Source organism: Triticum aestivum, chromosome 6A, assembly GCF_018294505.1.
Source record: "Triticum aestivum cultivar Chinese Spring chromosome 6A, IWGSC CS RefSeq v2.1, whole genome shotgun sequence".
NCBI lineage: Eukaryota > Viridiplantae > Streptophyta > Magnoliopsida > Poales > Poaceae > Triticum > Triticum aestivum.
This window is the reverse complement of record NC_057809.1, coordinates 56787273-56798774: the sequence shown is the minus strand read 5'-3', so window position 1 is coordinate 56798774 and position 11502 is coordinate 56787273. Positions and strand designations below refer to the sequence as shown.

The 11502-nt window shown below is 41.3% G+C and overlaps 1 long non-coding RNA gene across 2 annotated transcripts; it reads right to left on the bottom strand.

Moving 5' to 3' along the window:
* Window positions 1–846: 846 nt before the first annotated feature.
* Window positions 847–3137, bottom strand: LOC123130263 (uncharacterized). Of its 2 annotated transcripts, XR_006463781.1 has the most exons (4): window positions 2576–3137; window positions 2405–2493; window positions 1766–2074; window positions 847–1629 (listed from the first exon to the last, which is right to left on the bottom strand). It is a non-coding gene; the product is annotated as an uncharacterized lncRNA (long non-coding RNA). The 2 variants fall into 2 exon arrangements; XR_006463780.1 differs by having other exon boundaries at window positions 847–2074.
* Between the last annotated feature and the right edge of the window lie 8365 nt (window positions 3138–11502).

The following is an 11502-nucleotide window of genomic DNA, read 5'->3' as shown; positions in this document are numbered from 1 at the left end:
GTCGGGGAGATGCAGGTAGGCGTGCGTGTGCGAGAGGATGCGGGCGACCCTTTTTTTTCACGGGAACCGTTATTTTACTTAGGGATGTGACTGCGGGTTAATTTCTAAGAAGCACAGGGATCTTTATGCAAAAACACCGCGACAGTGAACCCGGAGACCCAATCCGTGCTTTATTATTACTAGCACACATGCCCGTGCGTTGCAACGGGAGAAAAAAAATCCAAATGCCCCCAATAAACATCAAAACATGTTCAAGACCCCACAGATCCACGTCCGTTCTTTGAAAGTGGGAACATGAGTGAAACGGGGTGGATAGGGGATAGAAGATCAACAAGTAGAAAAACATTCCTTGTTTTACTATCATTCCTAACAAAATGATCTATAGATAAAATTGTACAGTATTCTAAATAAGTGTATAGCTACAAAGAAAATGATCATATATAGTAGAATGTGAACATTATCTAGCCAACCATTTTGTAATGATATGTTCACAAACTTTAGTTGTATTATTATTATTACTGGCTCGTGTATCATTCTCTCCCATAGAAATCATACAACAAAAAGCTTGAGAACGCAAATGACCAACATACACTGAATCAGTTCTCATACACACACTCTATAATATAAACTCAGACCATATACTTTGTAATGAAGCTATCTATAACATTGTAATGGGATTAAAATTAGCTAGCTAGTATCGTATGTCTGCAAACTTGTCATCTTAATTATGCAAAAACAAAAAATCTGAATCTAGCGGAGCATAAATGGTTTGGTGCCCCTTGGGTTGTTTTCTTGTCCTAACATAACATGGAGGATGTACCAAGGGTTTAACATTGAGCTTTGATTTACCTCCATTATCCCTGTGATACTGGTGTTTGTGATGAACTAAATAGACAATTTGTTGTGCTGGGATGATTCATGATGGATAGATAAGATGATCTTCGCAACAACTACCATCATGCATGAGCCATGGGTAACATCCAAAATTTCCCAAAGCAGCCATGTTTTTATGTCTATTCTGTTGCTTATTTCCCTCTGAAAATTGACAAACATCCACACTTCTAGTCTTATATCCCTATGAAAATGTATTTAACATACACAAATCTGCTTTTGGAGTAATAAATTATAACCCATAAATAAGAAAAAATTAACTTAATTAGTTTTACCAATCTACATAACAAAATTTGACTTATCCACTACCGATTAACTGTAACAACACAGAAAATCAAGTCGCACACTCACACCTCAAATCTTGAGGCATACGCAGTCTGTTGAAGCCTCAAACATAGAACCATGTCATGTGAACTTCCAATAGAAAATTAGGACTCCATTTGCCTGTTTGATCCTTGCCAGTTTATTAGTTCCGTATCTGTCAATTCCATGATCTTCCACAATGCTTCCAACCGCTTCATAACTCCTGTCGGTCCCTCGAGGTGGAAATTTTCACGCTGAGATGCAACAGAATTTATATCATGCATTAAGTCATGCAAAAATACCAACCTAACGTATGCCAGTATGGTTTGACATAGATACAAATTACCATCCTTCTCAGTAGCATCTCAAAACACCAAAAGGCATCTGGATCATCCTCGTATAGAACAACAAAAGAGGAAACCAGATCGCTCATACCTACACTCAACTTGTACCATTTAGACAGTTTAAATAATTAAAGCAAAATGATGCAATGCTCCATTGAAATGCAAACCTTGACAGTATCCAGGGGAGGGATCAACCCATGCATAAAATGGAAGTATATCTGACAAACCTTCAGCCGCCGCTTGAACCCCGCAGGTCGCCGCCCATGGAGCCGCTCGTCGCCAGCCCCTCCAGAATTGCCAGATCCAGCCGCCTCCGCTCCATTACCGGTGTCGGGCCTCGCAAGCTCCTCCCCTCGTCCTCCTACATCGACCCGAGCCGCCATGGACGGCCGCTGTGTCCGCGTTGACTGCGGGCGAACGCGCGCGTCCGACACATATGGCCCCGCCTCCGCGCCTCCCCTCCTGCTCCTCTCGTCCGCCATGTGCTCGCCGTCGTCATCCTGCTCCCGATCAGATCGGGAGCGCCGCCGCTCGATCTGCAGCACAAAAAGAATATCAAACAGTTTTTTCTTAACTCAAATATAGTTCATGCGGGTTAATTTATTGTTTCATGTGCACATATTGATCAAATAAATCCCTCCAATCTAGTTAATTGTACTGCTGGATTTTGGTGGTCATTCTGAATGTACAGATTTGTTGTGAGAATCTGTGAACTAATATGGATCTGTTGACGAACTATAACTTAGCACTATATCTGGTTCTTGCTATCAGTTTTATTTTGGTCATCCAAGTGGATATATACACCAGTCATGTAGCCACAGTCTGCACTATTTGGTTAATGAGAACGGGAGGAGCACAACACTGACCCCATCGCTTATCTAAGCCAGCTTCAGGTCCACCATGGCCACCTACACCGAGCACCATATCACGTCCCCGAGCTTAGTTGTCGATTCATCTACACCAACCCAATCACCACAAACAGGGATACAATCAGATTTAATAAGAGATAGCTCCATGACCATGAGGAAAGCACGAACTGTGGGACCAGCCCATAGGCGGCCGCGCTGGAGCACATCCGGTCGTCCGCGTATCCAAGAGCTAATCGGGGCAAGGTGGTCGATGTTGGGCGACTGCAGCGACGGCCATGTAACCGGGACGCGAGGAAGAAGGAATCGGTAGGCGGTGTGATGCCCTCGTCCTCCGGTGTGTAGTCCGATCTGTCCCCGTCATCCCCGTTCCCTCATCCGCCGCCTCCACCTCCCTCTCGTACTCCTACTGGCTCCTCTGCCGCCTCCACCTTCCTCTCCTCCTCCTCCTACCAGCTCCTTCGCTGTCTCCACCACCCTCTCCTCGTCCTACCACCTGTTGCCCGTGGCGGCGCGGAGTGTGCCGAGCAGCCCATCGCAGTCGGCGGCACGCGCTCGAGACGGCCGGCGCGATCCCGGAGCGCGGCGGCCTGGGCCTCGACGTCGGCAAGCTGCACGCGGAGGACTCGGAGACACGGGGAGGAGGGCGCGACGGATGATGCGGGCCGGCGGTGGGGAGGCGGCGGATCCAGATGGGGGTGCGAGGCGTGGTCGATTGACTCGGGGGTGGTTTTTTTTTTGTCAAGCGTGTCCACGCGTGGGGCAGAAATCCAAAACGTTTTTTCCACAGGTGGACTGCGGGATCAATTATTAAAAATCAAAGGGAGGTTTTCAGAAAAACAGCACGACGGTGAACCCGGAGACCCAATCCGTGCTTTATTATTAGGGAGAGATTAGGGAGAGATTAGGGAGAGATATACATTTAACTTTGGCTAGGCACACAATTTTTGTTTGCAGATGGACTGTGTGCAGGTATAGGTAATATTGGTCAATAGTTCCAAATACGCGCCATGAAGATGAAGTTTGATATTCCGAAATATGGCATGAAATGCCATACTACAAAACATTTTCATATGAAAATTTAAGATATAATGAACAAAAATAATCAGTTATTATCAAATGGTTGGCTTTTAGTTTGCATTTATATAGGTTTGAATGGCAAATCATTACTTGTTGTACTAGTAGAATGCCCGTGCGTTGCTACGGGCTTTTTAGTGTTTTTTTTGTCTGGTTGCATATCTATACTTTAAAACTTAGTGAATTTTTGTCCTCTCCCGACGACATTGTCTTGGGACCCTTGTTGATGGATTTTGGACGTCGACATAGTCCATCTCCATCACTATAGGAAACTGGAGATTTGTTGTCAGTACTGCTCTTTGCCGTCCCAGGGCAGACATCGGCTTTGCCGGCAAACCCTGCCGTCTGTATAACTGCCTTTGCCATCTGTACTTGCCACACGACAAACTGCCTGATTCCTATAGTGCATCTCTCATAATCTGCAAAAATAAAAATATATAGAAATACACCTTTTGTATTATCATGTGCAACATCTTTACAAAGAAGAATTATTTGTATGCATCTCTTCTAATTCTGTAAAATCAAGTTTTCAGTCCGGACTATCATACTTACGTCAATGACTTTGTCAATCAACCTTTTCAAAGCATCATTGGAAGTTATCGGTTTTTATCTAATATAAAAAGTTGAACATATAAACATATATTAGAATAAGAAAAAATAAACAAGGTCGTATGCGATATATATTAATTGGCCAGCTGCTATATGCAAGCAAGTGACCATTTTTAGTCAGAGTGAGTGGCATCATGCTTTTTAGTAGTGGGTCACATCTCAATTTTAGTAACATGCACGCTCACCTATAAATCATTTTTGGTAATTATTCTCTAAAAATGACTTGTTAGGGTTTGTGATATTTTCCACTATATAAAAAATATGTGAGCAAACAAACACTTTTCGCTAAAGAAGCAAACAACCACCCCTTTTATTATTATCTTAGAAAAATTAATTCACCCTCTCATTCTCTCATCACACGATATATCCTCACACTCACATCTTACCCCCTGCTCTGCCCACGACATGTCATTTAGCCTGTACTCCCTCCGTAAACTAATATAAGAGTGTTTAGATTACTATTTTAGTGATCCAAACGCTCTTATATTAGTTTACAGAGGGAGTACCTTGCTCTAACCGTCTTGTCCCCTCCTCTCCATGGTGTCTGTCACCCCTCCTATCCCCTCCACGGCATCTCATGGCAATTCTCGGTGACAAGGAATGCACACAATCATATATAGCTGAGGAAAATTTATTGTTTGATTAGCAAAAAACGATCAATGTTGCCATATACCCTAGCGCAGCAACCCATCACAAATCACACAGCATAAAATAACTAAAATCTGATGTAGAAATTCAACATGATACAAGATGAGAATTGAGAGAGATTAGTAGATGATGTATGTGATAACCTTGGCTAGTTCGATGGCTGTAGCCTAAAGAATTGGTGAGTGAAGTAGCCTGTGTCGCCGTATGAAGTACTCCCTCCGTTCCAAATTACTCATCGTGGTTTTAGTTCAAAGGGAGTAGATCTTAAGAAGGAAGACCCGAGGCAAGGATGCGACAAAGGCCGTTCTGCCGCTAATGGGGGGGGGATCCGGCTTGCCTGCTCCCTCCCCATGCTCCCATCTGTGCTGCCACTTCATCCTACGACTGTCTTTTTTCCTTTTTCCTTCCTATCTAATCATCCCCCCTGATTTTAATGGGGTGGGCTGGGTCTTATTTTGTTTCAATCAAATCAAGCCACGTACGTGGGAGCACGGATTGGCGCACACGCGGGGAGCAGGCATGTCTCGTCCGGGGGGCAAGTATGTTGTATGTTGCAAATCATATCGCTAATGATAGCTGCCTACAGTGCTCGCTCAGTCGTTAGGGGGGTCAGGCCCCTGCTCGCCCCCCTCCCTCCCTGGCTCCGCCACTGCTCGCGTGAGCTCCCGCAGTTCGTTCCACTCCCGTGGGCACACGGTGACGAAGCACCGGATCGACCATCGCCGACACTTTTGAGAATGAGCCACCAAGGAATAGTTCCAGCTCTTGGACCCTTCCTGCTCCACTAAATCTAAACTCATCCTGCTCCTCTAACCTGAACTTCAGTCGTGCCTTGCAAGTAAGGGAGAAATCGTTGAGGCAGTGGAGTAATTGGTTATCCTAGTGCCTTCTATGCCTATATCAAATTAAAATTCTTGTTCGGAGAGACACAACACATCATGCACCAAATGGCATTGGATAATTCCAAAACAGTGAAGTAAAATGAGAAATAAGGTGCTATTTATCTTTGACTCAGTGAAGTCTTGTTTTTTATAATAGGCTTGGGTGGTAGGCGTCGACTTGAATTGGTTTGTCCTCTGTTAGTTCAATTGCTAAGAATCTCTTAGTTATGAGCTTATTCAGTCCATTGGTAGGCCTACAATTGTGAGAGCTTTATTGATCCTCTATATAAACAGTAAATTCTGATCTCTGTATCAAAATAATGTGTCAAACCCGTGCACAGTTTGTTGTAACGGAGTTGAACAATGGAGTTTATTATCAGAGTAGGAGTAAAGTAACCATCCATGAACTTCTACTGGTTAAGTGCTAATTATCGGGTTAAACAAGATGAGAAAAGCACAAAAATATCGGTCATCATGTACTAATATCAAGCTTATACTTTGATGATCCCCGCTTCCGTACAACCCCCCTCCCCCCCCCCCCCCCCCCCCCACCGCCCCTTAAAGGGCAATATGAAGCTTTCACAAATTATAACCACTTTTCTATGTATGGCGGGTCGCCCACCGGAACATATATGCCGTACATTCGGGGAGTAGTGTCAAATAGACGTCGCCACGCACAGGAGGCCACCTGACTGGGCTAGCAAATAAAAAGGTATTACAGTGCGAGGGGTTGAACCCTGTAACTCCTGCTACTAACCGCTCATCGCTAGCCACACGAGCTGATAAGTTTCAGTGTCTAACTAGGAAACCCAGACTATTAGAACCATCCTCAGCGAACCGGTCTTTTTCCCACTATTGCTTTTTTTGTTTTTTTTGCTTATTTTCCTTTTTTAAAATTTTTAATTTTTACTTTTTCTTTTCTTTTTTCTTATTAAAACAAACTCATGCTTTCAAAATTTTGTGCAAAATTTCACAATATGTTCGCATTTTCAAATTTTCTTCATAAAATACAAATATTTGCATATTAAAAACTTATATTGAAATTTCAAGAAACATTTTCATGTCTTCCAAAACTGCTGAGAATGTCAAAACAGAAGCATTTAAAAAAAAGAGTGAACAAAGTTTTGAACATGAATACTTTTTTAAAAAACCTAAAAAAATTGGAATTTTTTAAAAATCTGAAAAATACGAAAAAATGAAAATAAATTTTTCTGAACATATTTTGTATATCTGTAAAAACATTTAAATATGAACATTTTATAAATTCCAAACAAAATTAAAAGCATGAACATTATTTGAAACTCCCCAAACGTATTTTCAGTTTTCGAACAAATTTTGAAAAAAGGCACATTTTTTGTATTTGTGAACATATTTTGAAAACATTAATATGTTTTTAAATGCTGATTTTTTATGGAAAAAGGAAAATAATAGATCTATGAAGGATTTATGAATACGGGGATAATTTTCGAAATTCTGAACAAAATTTAACAACAAGAACATTGTTTCAAATTAAGGAACATTTTATTAAATTTTGAAGCTTTCTTTAATTTTTGAGCATTGATTAATCAATATGAACAAAATTTGGGAATTCTAAACATTTTCTGATTTTTTTAACACTGGCTAATAAATATGAAAATTGTGAAATTCCAAACTTTGTTTTTGAAAATATGAACAGAATTTGAAAAACATGAATTATTTTGAAATTCTCAAGAAAATTTCGAAATTTTGATAAAAATAACTTATTAAAAATAGAAACAATAAAAATAAAAGTAAACGGTCAAAGAAAACAAAAAAGGAAATAGAAAAAATACAGGAGATGATAATAATAATAATAATTATTATTATTATAACAACAAAAGAAAAAATGTCGTTCAGGAACCTCCTAGAGGGTTCCCAAAATTGAAAAAATGGCTGGGAAGCGAAGGTTCACAAAACCGGGAACAATTTCTTTGCAACTTTTTTTAGTAAACATTTTTTGAAAATCTGTGATTTTTTCCACTTGAGAGCACGTTGTTTCTCGACATCCGTCAAATAACCCCAAATTTTTTCATTGTTTTGTATGACCAATTCAAGGCACCATGGCAAGTTGTTTTTTGTTTTCTACAATTTCATTTTCTAAAGTTTTCTCCTAAAAAGGGTGATAATAGCCGGACGTGTTGCAACTTGTATACAATGTCAAAAATCGTACAAACCTGACATGGATGCATATTATGGGCATGCCCATTTGCTTGCAAAACTTGCTGCCATTTCAAGGATGTCCAAAAATTGACCATATTGAATGAAGGGTGTTCGGGTAGGCCAAAAGGCTTCATCCAAGAGCACGTTGTTTCTCGACATCATTGAAATGGCCCCAATTTTTTTCATCGCCTTGTATGACCAATTCCGGACACCGTGCTAAGTTGTTTGGTTTTTTAAAAGTTTTGCATTTTCTGGAGTTTTCCCCGTGAAAAAAGGCTGATAAATGGATAGACGCATCGCAACATGCATATGTGTTAGAAGTCTTTAAATCGGGCATAGATGCCTAATATGGCATGCGCACCTACTTACAAAGTTGGGGCCAGTCCTGAGATTTCCAAAAGAATATCATGTCAACAGAGAGCGTTCGGGTAGGCCAGAAAGATTCGTTTGGGAGCACCTTGTTTCTTGAATCCATTAAATGGCTTCAAATTTTTTTCATGACGTACTATGGCCAATTCAAGGCATCATGCTAAGTTATTTGGGTTTTCGACAAGGTTTGCATTTTCTTGAGTTTTCATGCTTAAAAGGGGCCGATCTTGCATACAGTGTCGAAAGTCGTTCAAATCAGGCATGAATGCCTACCATGGGCCTGGCCACCTACTTGCAAAAGTTGGGGTTATTTTAAGGAAGTCCAAAGATAGACTATGTTCAACAGAGGGTGTTCGAGTAGGCGAAGAGGATTTGTTTGTAAGCATGTTGTTTTTCGACATCTGTCAAATGGCCCCATTTTTTTTCACCAGGGACCAATTCAAGGCATCAATGCAAGTTATTTATATTTTTGACAAGTTTTGCATTTTCCTAGAGTTTTCTTGGTGAAAAGGGTTGATAAATGGTCGGACGTGTTGCAACGCATAAACTATGTCAGAAGTCATTCAAAACTAGCATGAATGCCTCATATGTCCGTGTCAGGTTGTTCGAAGAAGTTGGGTTCATTTATCCATAGTCTAGAAAAAACCAATAGTTAAGAGGAGTGTGCGAGACTAGGCCAGACGGGTGCATCTGTAAGCATGTAGTGTTTCTTAATGCAATTTCTGTTATTATCAATCAACATGAACATTTACTTATGTCGCAATGGCCCAAACATATGCGAATTTGAAAAAAGATTATCGATCAAGAACAAAATGTGAATAGATTCAAAAAAATTCCCAGATTTCTGAACAAAATCACTAAAAACTGCAAAAAGTCTAGCAACTGAAAAAGATTCAAAAATTTTGAGAAAAAGTTCATTCGTGAATTTGTTTTTATTTTTAAAAGTTCACTCTTTAAAAAAATAGGGAAAAACAAAAATGAAAAATGAAAAAGAGAAGGAGGGGAAAAGGGAAAAGGGAAATAAAAACCCACAATAGAACAGAACAAAATCTGGTTTAAAAAATTGGAAAAAAATTGGCCTGAAAGTTCACGAAGTTATATTTGCCACAAAAGAAGTGTAAAAGAAAGCAAGTGTGCACAACAAGTAACATGTCTTGGTTGGTTACTAGAACTTGAAGTAAACCCTGAGGGTTGGAGTTCAAAAATCCCGCGATCACACTTTTTGAAGATTAAATAGAAAGAGAAAAAAGTTTAGGGCGCCAAATAGGGTGAAAGAACATGCGGTGCCCCCATGTTTGGTTTTGGTAATTAATGACAACCTCTATGGACTAATGGTTGCCTTGAGTTATATTTGAAGCATTTGTCCATAGGATTGTCTTGAAGTCCATGTGTTGGTTTCAAGGAGTTTATGAGATGGCCAAAGTGCTTTTCAAGGAATTATCCAAAGATTGGTCATGTGTGAGTTGAGATGGCCAAAGTGCTTTTCAAGGAATTATCCAAAGATTGGTCATGTGTGAGTTGATCTTATTGCAAGCATGTCTTGAAGAAGAAGAAGATTGTGTGATCATTCATGTTTACCTTCAAGACATCATCCAAATGAAGAGAGTCGTAAAGATTCAATGTTGATCAAGACTAAGTCAAGAGTGAATCAAGTTGATCAACTCACAAAGCGTAGAAGAAGTACCAAGAGGGATCAAGTGATCCCATGGTATGGTAAGCATTGTCCATTACGCTTTGTGTACTAACCCATGGTCTACGTGAGAGTTCTTTGTGGGGTTAGGTATGTTTCCATGGTCTTGCGTCAAGAGGAAGATCTCATACAACCCATGGAGGATGACATCAAGTGGTGATCGTCATCAAGTTTGCAGTGTGCAAGTTCAAGTGGAGCAACTCGAAGAGTGGCTCACCCATAATGGAGTATGGGGGAGCAATCAAGCTTGAAGCTTGCCGTCCATTGTGGTGTCAATGGAATTGTGAAGATGTGCCAAAGAGTGGCTCACCCATAGTGGAGTATGGGGGAGCAATCAACTAGTCTTCATCGAGCCAACACAATCAAGAAAGGTGGTCCAACTTGAGGAAGTCAAGATCGTCATCATCTAGCTCAAGTGGACTATGTGCAAGGCAAAGGTTTGCCCTTGATAGGTTTTCTATTTTACCGGTCTCATAGTGGTAGTTGGGAGACCGGGTTGTAGGATCGATTGCCGTACTATCAAGGGGGGCTCTCTAGGGAGTAGCTTGATCGTATCATTAGTCGAGAGCTCAAACCATTGCATCCTTGCATCATCTTTCTTGGTTCTTGTTTGGTTCCATTTGTGAGTCTTAGAGCTTATGGTCATCTTGATGACAAGCTTGAGTTCATCGAAAACGGAGTTCGCATGCATCTTCTATGATGTTTTCGGTGTTGGAGGTTTTACCGGTCTTATCCGAGGAAGGGTTCTCACCATTTTATTATGGTCCTTTTCTCATTTTCTTCTTATTGATATTTCTCTCAAGATTGTGTTAGCCCTTGTCATTAGCTTTCCAACAAACTTTGTTTCGTTGAATTCGGAGCTCATATGCGAAAGTTGTGGTTGTTTTGATATTGCCTGTTTTACACAGAGAGGTTGTACCGCCCCATGGAGAGGTTGTACCGCTTGACCGGTACAACCGGTGTTTGGAGCGGTTGCACCGCTCCAGAATTGGTCCGGAGGTTGTACCGGTCATGTACCGCTCTACCACCGGACTGGTCTCTGTTGTGGTGCGGTTGTTGGGCGGTTGTGGGTCGCTTGTACTGCTTATTGCCTGTTACCGGTTGTACCGATGCTCATAGAGGTTGTGCCACTCCTATCTTATTCTGTACATAACGAGTAGATTCATGGTGACCTATTTAAGGGGGTCTTCTTCCCCAATGGTTCTCTAACTCTTGAGCTCGTTTTTCCCCCATTGTTGACCTTCTTTGAGCTTGCTAACTCTCAATCCCTCCATGAATTCTTGCTAGTTTTTGAGGGAAAAGAGAGCGGAGATCTAGATCCACATTTCCACCAATCACTTTCTCCTCTATGTGAGGGGAACCCCTTGGATCTAGATCTTGGAGTTCTTGGTGTTCTCCTTCTTGTTCTTCCTCTCATTTTCCTCCCTAGCATTAGTTGCTCCGGTGAGATTTGAGAGAGAAGGACTTGGGCACTCCGTGTGCCCTTGCCATTACTTTGGTGCATCTGTTTGAGTTCTCCAAGGTGACACGTGGAAGTGAAGTTTGAGAAGCTTATTACTCTTGGGTGTTTGGGCACCCTAGAGCTTGTTCCTCTTGGGTGCCTTGGCGCCCTAGACGGTTGGTGTTGTTCGGAGCTCAATCATTGT